Below are 224 nucleotides of genomic sequence, written 5' to 3' on the forward strand. Positions count from 1 at the left end.
CCTCTCTCTCTCTCCCCCTCATTCTCTCTGTCTCTGTCTCTCTCTCCCTCCTGTCTCTATCTCTCTCCTTCTCCTCTCTCTCCTCTCTCTCTCATTCTCTCTCTCATTCTCTCTCTCTCCCTCTCTCTCTTTCATTCTCTCTCTCCCTCTCTCTCTCTCTCATTCTCTCTCTCTCTTTCTCTCTCTCTCTCCCTCTCTCTCTCTCTTATTCTCTTTCTCCCTCT

Source organism: Vombatus ursinus, unplaced genomic scaffold, assembly GCF_900497805.2.
Source record: "Vombatus ursinus unplaced genomic scaffold, bare-nosed wombat genome assembly UNPS02014798.1, whole genome shotgun sequence".
Taxonomy (NCBI): domain Eukaryota; kingdom Metazoa; phylum Chordata; class Mammalia; order Diprotodontia; family Vombatidae; genus Vombatus; species Vombatus ursinus.